The following is a 16,141-nucleotide window of genomic DNA, read 5'->3' on the forward strand; positions in this document are numbered from 1 at the left end:
AAGAATATGATATAGGTGACACGTGGTATTTTATATTTCTCATTGAACTATATTTATTCAATTATATTTATTATATTAGTATGTATTATATTTTACACTACATATAAATTGTATTTATTCAATTATCATTGGATATTAAGTATAATTTAATTCAATTATATTTATTCCAATTTAGAGAATCATAATGGTAATCGACCTCATTACTCTTTTCTTTTTTGGGGGAGGTTTGGTTTTTGGGCCACACCCAGCAGTGCTCAAGGGTTACTCCTGGCTTTGCACTAAGAAATCACTCCTGGCAAGCTCAGAGAACCATATGGGATACCAGGAATAGAATCTTGCTTCGACTTGGGTCAACCAGATGCAAGGCAAATGCCCTACTGCTGTGCTATCTCTCTGGGCTCCTGACCTCATTACTGATACAATATTTGATCAATTATCTTATTGATGACTTAGATAATTTTCTACTATAATTTGTAGAATGACTCTTTGATCTTTGTATATTTTTCCTTATCAAAATATTACTCAAGTAGCATTCATTGAATACCTGTCGTGATTCTGTTTTTAAATCAGAAATTTCATTTCTAATTTCTTATCCTGTTATCATGTGATCACTTTTCCTGTAACATTTTATCTGAGTGTTCCCCTTCAGCACAAGGCCAAACTGACTAATTCATTACTTTGTCAGACTCTTGTTTTTTCAATGATTTCTCTAAAGATTTTGTTCATTTGGAAGGAAACTGGTATTTAGAAACAAAGATCTGAAACCTTGTGCTTATTGTAGAGAAAGGCTTCATGCTTTTTCCATTAGCAAATACTGGAAAGTGTACATATACACAATCACACTCACCAATCCACACACGACTTTACCTTGCACTATTCTATCATTAATACAAATTCAATTTAACCTTTAATATTTTACCACTCGACAGTATTCTCCACTCAAATTAAATATGGTGGCTAACTCACAACAATATTATTATTTTAATCTTCTTTACCAAACCATATATATTCATAGTTAATATATTTATGCAACTATTATCCACAATCTACTAACTTATTTGGTTTTGAAACCCACTCATTTGTACCGAATACTCTGGGCTCTGTGCTCAGGGACAATTTCTGGAAGGGTTCGGTGGACACTGTATGTGCTATGGATCAAACCTGGGTCAGTTTGTGCAGGTCAAACTCCTGACTTACAACACTAACTTACTGGCTCCAAATCTATTAAAATATAATAAATGCTTGTAATTAGAAGTGACAATAATGTTGAGAAAAAGAAGAGAATTATACAACAATGATCACAACATACCTGCATCATTAAACAATCTCAAGAAGATTTATGGAGACAGATAAAATGCATAACATAAGAACAGGAATATACAACCCATAACAAACATGATTATCATTCTATCAAAAGTGACACAAAACGGAGCCGGAGAGATAGCATGGAGGTAGGGCATTTGCCTCGCATGTAGAAGGGCAGTGGTTTGAATCCCGGCATCCCATATGGTCCCGAGTGCATGCCAGGAATGATTTCTGAGCACAGAGCCAGGAATGAGCCCTGAGCGCTGCCAGGTTTGACCCCCTGAAAAATAAAGTGACACAAAAACATGGTATGATTATCAGACTAGAATACTAAAACATGGGGCTGGAGAGATAGCATGGAGGTAAGGCGTTTGCCTCATATGCAGAAGGTCGATGGTTCGAATCCCGGTATCCCATATGGTCCCCCGAGCCTGCCAGGAGCGATTTCTGAATGTAGAGCCAGGAGTAACCCCTGAGCGCTGCTGGGTGTGACCCAAACCCCTCCTAAAAACAAACAAACAAAGAATACTAAAACATTTATTTCCAAAATACTTTATTATTTTAATAGATGAAATCATGAGATATTTATGTATTATGTGAATATATATAGAACTAAATCAAACATTGAGATATAATATAATTTTTATATGAAATGTATACTATATGGACTGAATAGGAAATTAGAAATTGTAAAAGAAAAGACTGTTAAATTGGCCTAGTAAATAAAATTAAAATGAAACAGAAGAAAAAAATACAATAAAAGATACTCAGTTTTATATGGATAGTTTGTTTTTTGTCTACTAATATATTTATTTAAGCACCATGGTTACAAACATGTTTGTAGTTGGGTTTCAGTCATAAAAAGAATGTAACAATTTCAATGCAATATCCCTCCAATAACCCAAACCCTGCCTGTCTTTGAAATGGGCATTCTATTTCTTTCACTATCATTGTCATGATAGTTGTTAGTATAGATATTTCTATAATTGTGCTCACCACTCTTTATGGTATGCTTCATATTATGGACTGTTTTTTCTCATCTATATTGTTTCTGGGTATTACTACCATACTGTATTTTTCTTAAATCCCACAGATGAGTGAGACTATTCTATGTCTATCTCGCTCTGACTTATTTCGCTCAGCATAAAAGTTTCCATGTTCATCTAAGTATAGAAAAACTTTATTATTTCATTATTCCTAAAAGTTGCATAATATTCCATTGTGTATATATAGCACAGTTTCTTTAGTCACTCATCTGTTTCAGGCCTCTGGGTTATTTCCAAATTCTGGCTATTCTAAATAACACTGCAATGAACATGGGTGTTAGAGGGCCTTTTCATGTTGTTTTTGTATGTATGTGTGTGTGTGTGTTTCAAGGGTATATACCGAGGAGTGGTATAATTGGATCATATGGGAGCTCAATTTTCAATTTTTTGAAGAATATTCATATTGTTTTTCATAAAGGCTGCTCTAGATGTCCTTCCCACCAGCAATGAAGGAGAGTTCCCTTCTCAGATCCCCACCATCACTGATTATTCTTGTTCCTTGTGATGTGTGAGAGTCTCTGTTGCATGAAATATTACCATATTATTGTTTTGATTTGCATCCCCTTGATGGCTAGTGATGTGGAGCATTTTTCATGTGCTTTTTGGGCATCTGTATTTCCTCTTTGATGAAGTGTGTGTTTATTTCTTCACCCCATTTTGATGGGGTTAGATTATATTGTTAAGTTCTGTCAGTACCCTATATTGTCGTAGATATTAGCACATTATCTGATGGTATTGCATGAATATTTTTTACCATTCTTGGGTGGCTTTTGTGTCCTAGTCACCATTTCCTCTGGGGTGCAGGAGCTTCTCAGTTTAATGTAGTCTAGTTTGGTTATCAATGATTTCACTTGTTTGGACAGTGGTGTTTCCTCTTTGAAGATGCCTTTAGTCTCAATGTTATGAGTGTTTTATCTATATTTTATTCCATATACCTTTTGTTTTTCGGTCTGATATCAAGGTCTCTTAACCATTTTGATTTGACCTTTGTGCATGGTGTTAGATGGACATCTGAATTCAATTATTTTGCATGTGGCTGACCAGTAATGCCAATATCACTTGTTGAAGAGGTGCTCCTTGCTCTAATTTGCATTTCTTGCCCTTTTATCAAAGATTAATTGATTGTATCTCAGGGGAACATTCTCTAAATAATTAAGTCTATTCCACTGATCTGAGGGTCTATTTTCACTCCAAGGCCCAGCTGTTTTGAGGACTATTGCTTTGGAATACAATTTAAAATTAGGGAAAGTGATGCCTTTCATCTTCTTTTCCTATGGGTTGCTTTAGCTATTTATTTGTTATTCCAAATGAATTTCAGGAGGTTTGATGCACTTCTTTGAAGAAAAGGGAATGTCATGAGTATCCTTAGAGGAATCATATTTAATATATACAATGATTTGAAAAGTATTGCCATTTTAATGATATTAATCCTCCCAATTCATGAGTAGGGTATGAGTCTCCATTTTCTTGTGCTCTATTTTATTTCTTGAAGCACTATTTTTGTAGTTTTCTTTGTATAGGACCTTCACCTTTTTATTTAAGTTGACTTCAAGGTATTTGAGTTTCTGTGGCACTGCTTTGAATTGAATTATTTTTTTTCTTTTTTAATATATATGGAACACTTCACAAATTTGCATGTTATCCTTGCACAGGGGCCATGCTAATCTTCTCTGTATCGTTCCAATGTTAGTATATGTGCTGCCAAAGAGAGCACTGGAATAATTTTTTAAGGTACATTTCTTCTCTATCATTATTTGTGTATTAGAAGGCATTGCTTTTTTTTTCTTTTGCTTTGCTTTAGTTTTGAAGCCTGCGAAATTGCTATAAGAATCTACTATTTCTAGAAGTTTTTTGGTATTCTTTAGGATTTTCTAAATATAGAACTTTGCCATCTGCAAACAGTGAGAACTTTACTTTCTCCTTTCCTATCTGGATGTCCTTGATATCCTTTTTTTAATTTTTTTGACTTATTTGCTATCGAAAGTAATTCCAGTACAATATTAAATAGGAATCACAAGAGGGCAGCTGTCCCATGAACAAGATTTTATGGAAGAGAATTTTAGTTTATCTACATTAAGTACAATATTTCCCATGAGCTTGTGGTAAATGGCCTTGACTATATTGAGATAAGTTCCTTACACTCCCATTTTGTTGAGTTTTTATCATGAATGAGTGGAGGATCTTACCAAATGCTTTCTCTGCATCTATTGATATGATCATCTGGAGTTTATTTTTTGTTTATATGTTGGAATACTATGATTAATTTGCATGTTAAATCATCATGACTCTCTAGAATAAACCTACTTGGTTATGGCGTATGACCTTAATAAGGCAATGGATTCTTTTTGCTATAATTTTGTTGAGGATCCTCACATCTCTGTTCATCAGGGATATTGGTCTGTATTTTTCTTTTTTTTTAGCATCTCTGTCTGCTTTTGGTATCAGGGTGATGTTAACTTTATAAAATCTATTTGGGATTATTTCTGTTTCTTTTATTTCCTGAAAGAACCTGAGAAAGATTGGTAGAATTTTCTCTTGAAAGATTTGAAAGAATTAGTGAAGCCATCTGGGCCTTGGCTTTTGTTTTTTTGGGAAGACTTGATTACTGCTTTAAGTTACTCAATAATGATATTTCTGTTTAGATATGCTCAATTATTCTGTTTCTGCTATGGCAGATTAGAAGAATCCAATGATTTATCCAATTCTTCCAGGTTCTCTTGTTTTGTGGTATATAGTTTCTAAAAGTAGTCTCTGATTATCGTTTGAATCTGTAGTAATCTCCTTTTCATTTATAATTTGGTTTATTAAGTTTCTCTCCCTTCCTTTGTGAGTTTTGCTAATGGTTTACCATTTTGTTTTGTTTTTTTCAGATAACTAACTTTTGCTTTCATTGATATCTTGAATTGTTCTTTGGATTTCCAATTCATTAATTTCTGCTCTAGGCTTTACTATTTCCTTTTGCCTATCTATTTTTGGTTCATTTTGTTGATCACTTTCTAACTTTATAAGTTGAATCATTAAGTTATTTATGTAGGAAGCTTCTTCCATCCTGATGTGTTCTTGTAAAGCTATAAATTTTCGTCTTAGTATCACAATTGCTGTGTCCCACAAATTTTGATAATTTGTGTCTTCATTTGCATTTGTTTTCAGGAATCTTTTGATTTCTTCTTTGATTTCATCTCTGACCCGTTGGTTGTTTAGTAGTGAACTGTTAAATTTCCAGGTGTTAAAGTTTTCCTCTGTGTCTTTTTGCAGTTTACTTCTACTTTCATTGCATTATGATCTGAAAAAGTAGTCTTTATGATTTTTTGGAGGTATGTTTTATGGGTCAGCATGTGGTCTATTCTGAATAATGACCCATATCCATTGGAGAAGAATGTCTATCCAGTATTCTGGGGGTGTATATATACATCAACTAGGCCACTTTTTTCCGCTTTTCCTTTCAGAACTAGCATAATCTTGTTAGGTTTCCACCTTGTTGATGTATTAAGGAGTGACAGGGCAGTTTTGAGGTCTCCCACTATTATTTTGCTGCTATTTATGTCTTTTTTTCAGATTTAAAAACAATTGTTTTAAACATTTTGAATGTGATTTCTTCCTCTCGAATATATCTGTTGATTATTATTAAATGTCTGTCTTATAATTTTATAACCTTTTTAAGTCTAAGGTTTGTATCAACTAGTATGGCCACTTTAGATTTTTTTAAAAAAAACTTGTTTGTTTGGATGACTGTCCTCCAACCTTTGATTTGAGTCTATGTTTTTCTGACTATACAGATGTATTTCTTGTACACTTAAGAATGTTGGATTCAGGGGCCAAAGAGATAGCACAGCGGCGTGTGCCTTGTAGGCAGCCAATCCAGAACCTAAGGTGGTTGGTTTGAATCCCGGCATCCCATATGGTCCCCTGTGCCTGCCAGGAGCTATTTCTGAGCAGATAGCCAGGAGTAACCCCTGAACACTGCCACGTTTGGCCCAAAAAAACAAAAATAAATAAATAAATAAATAAATAAATAAATAAATAAATAAATAAATAATGTTGGATTCAGATTCAGCTTTTTGATTTGTTTTGCCACTCTGTGTCTCTAAACTGGTGCATTTCATTCACTGATGATGAGAGAAATAATTGTCATGGATTGAGCATTATGTTTGTGTAGTAGTTTGGTAGTTTGGTATCTGTAGGTCTATCTTGCCTTAAAATAGACTTCTAATTTCATCTTTTAAGGCTGATTTTGACACTGTAAATTTTCTGAGCTGCTGTTTGTCCCTGAAGCTATGTAATCATCCTTCAAACATGAATGTAAGTCTGGCTGAAGTATTATTAGTGAAGTATTCTTTTTATTGAGTTTTCTCACTATATCCCACCACTGCCTTCTGGGGTTGAATATTTCTTGTGATAGTTCTCCTGTGATTCTTAGTAAGAATTCTTCTTTGAATGTAATTTCCCTTTTTGATCTTGCTGCTTTCAGTATTCTATTCATATCTGTGGGACTCGTCATTGTGACTATGGTGTGTAGTAGGGTGCTTTCCTTTGGATCTTTTTAACTGGTACTCTTTGGGAATGTAGAATTTTTTTGCATGCACTCTTTAGCTCTGAAAATTTCTCTGCATAATGTTCTTGTCTGTTGATTTTTCATGCAGATTTTCTTCCTGGGTCTCTGGGACTCCAATGATTCTTATGTTGTTTCTGTTGAGTTTATCTCAGACTTCACTTCTGTTCACAAATTTTAAGGATAGCTTCCATTGTCTGATCATTTTTTTCATTGTTAATATTTATTATTCTTTTTTATTTTTATTTAAACACTATGATTAAATCATGTTTGTAGTTGGGTTTCAGTCATAAACAGAATACCCCACTCTATCACTGCAACATTCCCAATGCCCCCTCTCCTCCCCCACCCCTGCCTGTATTCATAATAGGCTTTCTACTTCTCCCATTTTTTTAATATTGTCATGCTAGTTGTTAGTGTAGCTATTCACCACTCTTTATGGTGAGCTTCAAACTGTGAGCCAGTCCTTCCAGCCCTTAACTCTATTGCCTCTGGGCCTTATTACAATAATATCTTTGATCATTTGTTTTAGGGCTCCTTTCCAATCTCTTCTGTTGTGTGGGATTGTTATGCACTCAACTTCCAGCTCACTGATTCTGTCCTCATCTGCTGTTACTCTGTTGAAGAGGCTTTCCAGTGAGATTTTCATTCCATCTAACAAGTTTTTCAGTCCTGTTATTTTACTTTGGTGTTTTCTCATTTCATTTTTATATCCTCTTGATTCTTCTTTGTGGTTCGTTCACTTCATTCCATGGTTTCTTTGAAGTCTATGAGGATCCTCCAAATTTCTTCTCTAAAGTTTTATCTGAGAGGCTAAATAGGTGGTCAGCACTTTTCGGGTCATTAGAACTGCTATTTTCATTATCTGTGCATGGTGGAGGCCTGTGTTTTATCCACATTGTCACACTTGTAGTGTGGTGATTTCTACATGTTGTGCTGGGGTTTGTTGATTAGGAAATGCACAAGGCCTCAAAGTGGCCATGTTCATCTGGATTGGCCTTTGGGGGCAAGATCAGTTCACCTCCTTTGAAGTGCTTCTCTGGGCAGTTCAAGTTGGCATGGCATCCACTTTGACGTGTGTGTGTGATGGGAATCAGGACCTACCCTTCTGTGGATAGTTTCAATTTACATTATATAAAGTATTTAATGTCTTTTTTTAGAGAATAGAACAATATAGAAAGAATAATATATTACTTATCTTAAAAATCAATGAATGTTATAATCACACAGATTTCAGAAACAGTGAATTAAAGCAAAGCAAACATGAACAAAACTATATTAAGTCATATTTGAAATATTCTATTCTTAAAATTTACAGATGAACATAAATTAAAAGATATCCTGTATTGATAGCTTTAAAGAACAGTATATAAAATATTTTTCAACAACACCACCACCACCACCACCGAAAAAAAAACATTTTCCATTATATATATTCCCAAAGTGTTCTACAGATTCAATGATATGTTTAGGAATGTTTATGGAAATTACATAAAAATAGAATAATGAATCCTAAAATTTTAAAGATAGCATCAATGAGCTTTAATTTTCAAAAAATATTCCTGTGAAATACAAAAGCTGGCCTGGTACTTCATGATTTCAAACTAAGACATATTAATTAAAACAATGTGGGCCTTGCAGAAAAATAAATATATGAACTGATAGAACAGACTAGAGTACATAGAAATAAATACAGAAATATATAGCAAAATAAGGTTTGAGAAAATGAGCCAAGAAAATTCATATCTCTTGAACACTTTTCATTGAGGAAAATTATTTTCCATAGAAAACAATCCATATTTCTGGTTTCTAACTTACAAAAATTTACACAATATATACTAAGGACTTGAAGAAAGTAGAAACCATAAAACTCACAGAATAAAAATAAAGTTCCTGAAATTTTTGCAGTAATAATTTTTAATCTAACAAAGTAAGAAACAAAAACAAATGTCAATTAGTATTTTATAAAACTAAGTTGTTTTTGCAGAACAAAATATGTAATAAATAAATTAAAAATTAACCTACAGATAGGGAGAAAATATGTTTGATCTAATAAAGGGTATAGTAAACAAAATCTATAAGGAAATCATTCAATTAAATTACAAAAAATTTAAATATCTAATTAAAGTGGCCAACAAACCTGAATAAACATTTCCCAATGAAGTCATACAAATAAAATCAGGCACAAGAAAAGGTACTCAACCTCGCCAATCATCAGGAAGTGCAATTCAGATTCACAATAAGTTCCATTCATACCCAATTGAATAGCTATTATTAAAAATAAAAAGACTCTATTGATCCTTTCTTGATCTGGAGGCTAGCTCTAGCTGGCATGGGTTTTGGGGAGACCACATGTGGAAGGCCTTCTCCCTAACTTGGGTGCGCTGGGAGCCTTGATAGGCCCCCAGCTGTCCCCTTTTCTGCCCCCAGCCTCCAGGCCTTCCTGGGATGGCAGCCCAGGTGGCCAGACAAGGTGGGTGGCGGGAGGTCCCTCCTGGATGGTGTCCCAAGTTTTCCCTGCCCTTCCCCTCACTAGGGCGGGAAGAGCACAGGGTGGAGGGCGGGCAGATCCTGGCTTCAGGCTCTCTATCCATCCTTTCTTGATCTGGAGGCTAGCTCTAGCTGGCATGGGATTTGGGGAGACCACGTGTGGAAGGCCTTCTCCCTAACCTGGGTGCACTGGGAGCCTTGATAGGCCCCCAGCCGTCTCCTCTTCTGTCCCTGGCCACCAGGCCTTCCTGGGGTGGTAGCCCAGATGGCCAGAAATGTTGGGTCCTAACTTGGGGTGTGCTGAGATTTGCTCGATTGAACTAAGTTTGTCACTGTGAATTTCTAGCCAGTCTACATGTAGAAAATAGCGCGGGGGCTAGTGCCCCTGTGCGCACTGCATGTATTAAGAGTATTCCCTATCCTTATGTTATGTTTTGCGTATCCAGAATGTCCATTTTGTATTCTGCCCTTTCCCACACCCCCAAAAAGCTCATTTTTACTCCTTAACTCTCTCACCTCTCCAAATATCACTAACCCACAGTACTCTTTTTAACTTTAGTACTGCACAATCCTAATCACAGACCAAAGCTGTGCATTGTGTGTAACAACCCCCAACTATTTCAAAGGGCATAAAATGGACATGTATTTCTTTTTAATATTTTATGTGTTTTTTCTCTGACAGCTATAAGTCTTACTAAATATTTTCTTATACAGTGATGATTCTAACCACTTTTTATCTTCTCTTTGTGACTTGTTCAATAAGGAATTTTGGTGAATAAGTCCCCCAGTTTAATGGTGCTGATTGAACCATGTCATGGGGATTGTTGGACTTGTTCTTATGGCCCCCATATGCACTGATAACACCATGTGGCATTGTTCCTTTTTTGCATAGGCAAATTAAAATGGAAAAATACTATACATACAAATAAGATCTTATCTAATAGAGATTAAAACACACAAATCTTGTAGTGCAAGGGGACCTTACACCCTGAACATTGACATAACGACCTGGCACAGGCCTGAAAGGAATGGGCATTTTCCATTCACCCCTGAACCAGGGAAGCCATCCACAAAACATCCAAGTTTGTTTATAACATCACCTGGAAGCAATCCTCTACAACGAAAGATCCTACCACTGCTCAGACATTAACCTGCTCAAAAGAGACTTCCCTTAACACTGAGAAGACTTAACAACAACTACCTGCTTACAGGATAGGGCTTCCTGCATTGACTTTTAATTGTGAAGTGAAACTAGAGGACGCTCCACATCCTGGCTTCAATGTAGGATATGCAGATTCCAGGATCTTTAATATAGAAACATAATATCAACAACAGAGACTATGTGAAAAATAAAAGTGTGTTGGCACTACAGACAATGTCTTGGATTGGACCATCTAGCTTGCCTGGAGTCTAGAGTTGGTCTTATGCCAGGAAACTTCAGGGATAGGGTTTCTTTGTATTTAGGCCAATGTTATTCCTTTCCATGCCCCTCATATTTTGGTGGGCCTATGCAAACAACAATTGCCACTCTAACACCATTTTACTGTGCTCCTTTGACTCTAATCCTTAAAAAAACACTTAAACTTTTAAGGTTAACTTAAACTAATATGCATGTACATGGAAATGTAAAAAAATATTATGCCTCTAATGTCTAAGGAGTTAAATAAGTTTTATGGCTTTAGGTTGCCTTGTCTGCTGCTAAGAAATATTATAATGTATTACAATCTGGGGACTTGAGGGACAAAGCAATTGTACATGAAGTTTATTTATCTTAATGTTCTTTGGCTGAAAGTTCAGAGTTAAGATATCAGCAAGGGGACTTCTTCTGAGAATTATGTAATGGGTGATTGTTCTTCCACTGTAACTTTACTTTACTTTCTTTGCATCTTTGTTCTCATAATTAAAAATAAAAAATTAAAAAAGAAGAAAACAGGAAAAAATAAATATAAAGCGACACTAGAGAAAGACTCTCTTGAGTGCTCTTAGGAGGAATGTAAATTTACACTGCCACTATGGGAAAATTTCTGAAGAAAATTGAAAAAAGGAGATTTCAGGAAGAGTTCAGAGGCATGTCATGTCTGACTTGCAAGAAAAAGGCTGTGAGTTGAGCCACCAATTTGCAATCCACATGCTTGTGTGTGGTCTTAATAGCATTATTTGGAATTTGGAGGCCACAGCAAAGTGTGGGAGCTCTGTTCTAAAAAACCTAGTGTACAAGCCCCACAACCAACTATGGGACCAGTGACTAGCACAGTGAAGAGTGTCCAAGCTCTAGTCACAGGGAAAAAGAAAGACTATTTTAAAATATTAAAAATATCTTGATAAATAAAATATTTTAATAAATATTTAAACAAAATATTTAAATATTTTAAAAGAACTACCATATAGAGCTCATTTGCCAGCTCCATAAACACTTAATTCTCAAAACAAATGCAAGCCAAGCAGTAAAATTTATGAATGCATCAGTTTTGGAGCTAAATACTCGGTGGTGCCCTTGGGAGGGGAGGTTGTCAAATACCTACCCTGCTGAGACCACAGCATCTGGACCCACACAAAACAATTGCTGACACACCAATGGTCCAATTTCACCTCTTTACCACTTACCACAGAGATACCTAACTGATAAAATCCTCAGGTATAACGTTTTTGAGGTTAAAAACTCTGGATTCTTTTCAGAGTGAGGGTGGGCAGCCTCCTTCCATCTCTCATACTTCCTAAAGCCCCAACAGCCACAGACACATCCTATAGCTGCCATGTCAACTTATTATCTTAGGATCCACAAATACTGGCATTCCCGGAATGTGCAACCACAACATTTTTTAATTCTGACATCCCATTTGGAATACAACAAATTAGATGTAACAGTAATATAGAAACCATCTAAACTCAACAAACAACTTAGTAAACCTTTAGACAGTGACTTAATGACTCCATTGTGGGATATGACAATTTTCACAGATTTTCTTTCAGTGAAATTTTTTTTGATAGCTCCATCATTTAGTTCTAATGGGCAATAAAAACTCAATTATTTCAAGCGCATCAAGAGGGTACTGTCAACCATAGCCAATTTGCTGGGTTGCTTAAGCAACAACTATAATAGGCATGCTCTTATCTTTTTATTTATTAAAAGTATTATAAGGATCATATAATGAGCTAGAGTTCACTCAGTGGTCACTTAAGCCTGACCTATACTTGCTCACTTGATTGAAATAAGGGGAGTTTTCTTGCAGGGGAGCAAAAAACTCTGAATTTCTGGGATGTTGCTAAAACAATAAAGGAGAAAACTATTCCCTAAATTCTGATCTTAGAAAAGTAAAACTATCTCAAATGTAACACCAGAACGTTTATTTTAAATAAGCAAATCAGGACAAAGCAGAACAAGCACAGATGAAAGGACATAGAAACAATGAAAATTAAAATGAGTAACATCAAGCAGAAAAGCGAAGGCAACTAGTAAAATCATATTCTAATACTTAGGAAAAACAAAATTCATCTACTTTTAGTATGGCTGCGATAAGTAATAGATTTGTGATTTAAATGTATATACATCTTACTGAGAACATTTACAAGTCTGCCTTAACTGAAATGTACTGTTTAGCATTGGTTTAGCCACCATCTATATGATAAAACTATCGGACAAATATTTCTCAACACTAGATGCAAGCCACTTACAGAAATGTAAAATCACATGCAACATTTTATCAGTTGTCAGAAGTTCACTTGTCTAAACATGACTACAGGGAAAAATTGTGATAAAATGATAGGCAAGTCTGCTCAGGAGATGATGGAAAATCTATCAAACAAAAAGGTTACCCGTAAGGTCACTGTACATCATAATCAAGACTTGAAAATGCACAGTGGGAAATCACCAGGCATCAGGGGGCAGTATTGAAAGAAATTACCTTGACATTGTTTCAAAGATTTCACCAGAAGCCAGTGAGCAAATATGTAATCATGAGGTGAACTGGATTAATTTAAATTGACAAAACACGGTTTTTCTTTTTCTTTCCTAACAGTATAAAGTAAAATATAAAATAAAATAAAATAAAAAAAACAGTCACATCCAAACAAGAAGAAGTATGCATTAGAAATGGGCTGTGAATCAAACTCTTCTCTTCATCAGCACTGCTTTATTTATAAAGCAGGTGACGTGGAGAAGAGAGAATTGTGCTGTCATTAGTAGAAGTGGAGAAAAAAAACTTTCAATTTGATAAGTTTATATAATTTTTGAAATATCTACATCTAAAATGTTTACTTATCGGTGAGGTCAGTGTCCAACATTTTTATTTGCTCAGTTCTCTATCCCTCTGCTTTATGTGTGTCAAAGTAATTGATATCTTTACATTATTTGAATTTATTTGTGAAGCAATTATTTGTTTGGTGATTCTAAGAAATTTGCACTCCAAGCAAGGATTTATTTCTTTCTCTAAATTATTAATTTTTCACTAAGGTAACATAATTTTAATGTATATATTCTTTGCTTAAATAATCTCTTTATATTATTGATTTTGATCAAGTATCTGAATCAAATTTGTTTCCTTTTATTTGGGAAGGGTCACATCCCATGTTGTTGAGGACTTACTTTTGGGTTTGCTCTCAGGGATCACACTTGGTAGGACTCAGGGACCCTATAAATTGCTGCGGATCAAACTTTGGCTTGGGATGGCCTCAAGCAAAGCAAGCATCCCTCTACCGTGCTTATCAGTACAGACACATTTACTATAGTTTTTATAATTTGAAATTCTAAGCAGTAATTCCCTGATAATTTTTCACTTGTGTTGCCTTAAAATCCACTCTTTATCTCAGTAGTCTGTTTTCTCTCCACTTCACAATTACTTTTCTTGAAATTTCAACGATGTGTCCTCATATTTTCTGATATAACAAATATGACATTTGAGTTTTATATATTTAAGTGTTCAAGATGTGTAGTTGAATTAATAAGCACTCCCACTACCTAATACCATAGCCATTTTACTTATGTGTGGTAAGAACATTTAAGATATCTCTCAGGGAGTTGAGGGACATTGGTGGTGGAAATGTTGCACTGGTGAAAAGAGTGTTCTTTTTTATAACTAAAACTCACCTACAAACATGTTTGTAATCAAGGTGCTTAAATAAATATATTTTAAAAATAAAATAAGGGGCCAGAGCGGTGGTGCAGTGGTAGGGCATTTGCCTTGCACACGGTTGACCTAGGACGGACCGTGGTTCTATCCCCCAGTATCCCATATGGTCCCCCAAGCCAGGAGCGATTTCTGAGCACATAGACAGAAGTAACCTCTGAGCATCACAGGGTGTAGCCCAAAAACCAAAAAAACAAAAACAAAAACAAAATAAAAATAAGATATCTCTCAGCAAATTTCAAGTGTATACTAAATCATTATTAAATATTGGTAATGGTCACACACTAAATCACCAGAATATATTCATCCCATAATTGGAAGGTTTTACCCTTTAAAAAATTCCTCAATTGCTCTTTTTCCTTAGAAAGTTCTAGTAACTACCACTGTGGTCAGTTCCAAGACTATGTATCAAAGTGATATCATATAGTATTTGTTTTTCCCCAATGTATTTCCGAATATGCTGTCAATCAATAGCACAGAATTTTTCCTTTCTCTTGACTGAGTAATAATCCATTGTAGACAAGCACTCATTGTTTCATATCTTAGTTATGGTGAATAATGTGGCAGTATTGTTCCTTGGTTTTGCATGCAACTAGTTGATGTCTTCATGGATAGTTTGATCACAACTGCCCCATCCCTATTCCAATAATGATTTAATAGAGGCAAACTGTTCCACAAATTACTCAGTAAGCGGCACATTTTGTCTGGCATCATCACATCTTCCTTGCCCTGTAAGAACGGACAGAAGTGCTGCCTTCCAAGTCTATCAAGCAGTTGCTGAAAGCTCTGTAGATCATGCTCATAATTGCAATTCTGCAAATTAATTCTTAGTTGAGCAGAGAATTATACAAACAAATTTATGTTTATCTCTGCTTTCTGGTACCCAAATACAATAATTTATCTGCCAACAGATATCTATGTGGTCTCCGTGTTGGGAGGCATGTCTTTTGTGTCTTTACCACTTAAATGAGGGTAATATCAAAAATAGATGATTGAGAACACAGCTTTGGAGAGCCAAGAAAGACTTTACCAACTTATTACTTATAGAAAATGTAAGGAGACCAGTCCCTGCTAGAAAGCTTGCCACCAAGAGCGAGAGTGTGGTGTGGGCAGAGAAGAGGCCACTATCACAATGAGAGATGAAAATAGTCACTCTGGACCAGAATTGGGTGCTGGAAGGAGGAAAAGTGATAGACATAATGCCTCTTCAGAAACAATACTGCAAGCCATGGCATCTAAAAGGAAATAAATGGACAGGGGATGGAGAGAAGTAGAGGGAGAGGGAGAGGGGTTGGGGAGAGGGAGAAGGTGAGGGAGAAAGAGAAAGAGGGATAAGGAGAGAGAGGGAGAGAGAGAAAAAGTAAAAGAGGGAGAGAGGGAGAGAGGGAGAGACAGGCAGGAGAGAAGGCAGGGAGAATTGCGAGTGTGAAACTGGGGCATTGGTGGCAGGAAATATACCATGGTGGTGAAGAGTGTCTTACCCTCTATGCCTGAACCTCAATCATGAACATGATAAGTGTGAAAAATATAACTATTAAAAATAATCTTATAAACTATTTTATTTAAAAAAAGTAAAAATGTTCTTGTGGAGCCAGAGATATAGCATAGCAGTGGGGCATTTGCCTTGC

At 35.5% G+C, this 16,141-nt stretch overlaps 1 non-coding gene across 1 annotated transcript; it reads right to left on the reverse strand.

The window, feature by feature from the left end:
- Positions 1-3,958: 3,958 nt before the first annotated feature.
- Positions 3,959-4,065, reverse strand: LOC126000226 (U6 spliceosomal RNA). Its single transcript, XR_007492583.1, has one exon. It is a non-coding gene; the product is annotated as a U6 spliceosomal RNA (small nuclear RNA).
- Between the last annotated feature and the right edge of the window lie 12,076 nt (positions 4,066-16,141).

This window comes from Suncus etruscus, chromosome X (genome assembly GCF_024139225.1).
Source record: "Suncus etruscus isolate mSunEtr1 chromosome X, mSunEtr1.pri.cur, whole genome shotgun sequence".
NCBI lineage: Eukaryota > Metazoa > Chordata > Mammalia > Eulipotyphla > Soricidae > Suncus > Suncus etruscus.